The following is a 333-nucleotide window of genomic DNA, read 5'->3' as shown; positions in this document are numbered from 1 at the left end:
CACGCAGCCAACTGCGGAAATGCCGACAATCAAACGTTTCATACTTTCATGGTAGACGCTCGACACTACTAGCGCCACGAGCGGTTTAAAACGCAGACAACAAGTTGCATGCATTCTTTGAATTTGAAACCGTTCGAAACTAGCGCTCAGGTGAGCAAATCCTTAATCACCAGAAGTAAAAATAAGACTTTCGGTGGGTACATGATAAAAAAATATTTTCATTACTTGTTAACGCTTTTCAATTTTCAAACCTTGGAGTATAGAATCAGAACTTCTTGGTAATTATATTACATACACTGAGTCGTTCAAGTCATGTAGAGATACAATTGATCG

This window comes from Acyrthosiphon pisum, chromosome X (assembly GCF_005508785.2).
Source record: "Acyrthosiphon pisum isolate AL4f chromosome X, pea_aphid_22Mar2018_4r6ur, whole genome shotgun sequence".
In the NCBI taxonomy this organism is placed as follows: Eukaryota; Metazoa; Arthropoda; class Insecta; order Hemiptera; family Aphididae; genus Acyrthosiphon; species Acyrthosiphon pisum.
This window is presented reverse-complemented; position numbering follows the sequence as displayed.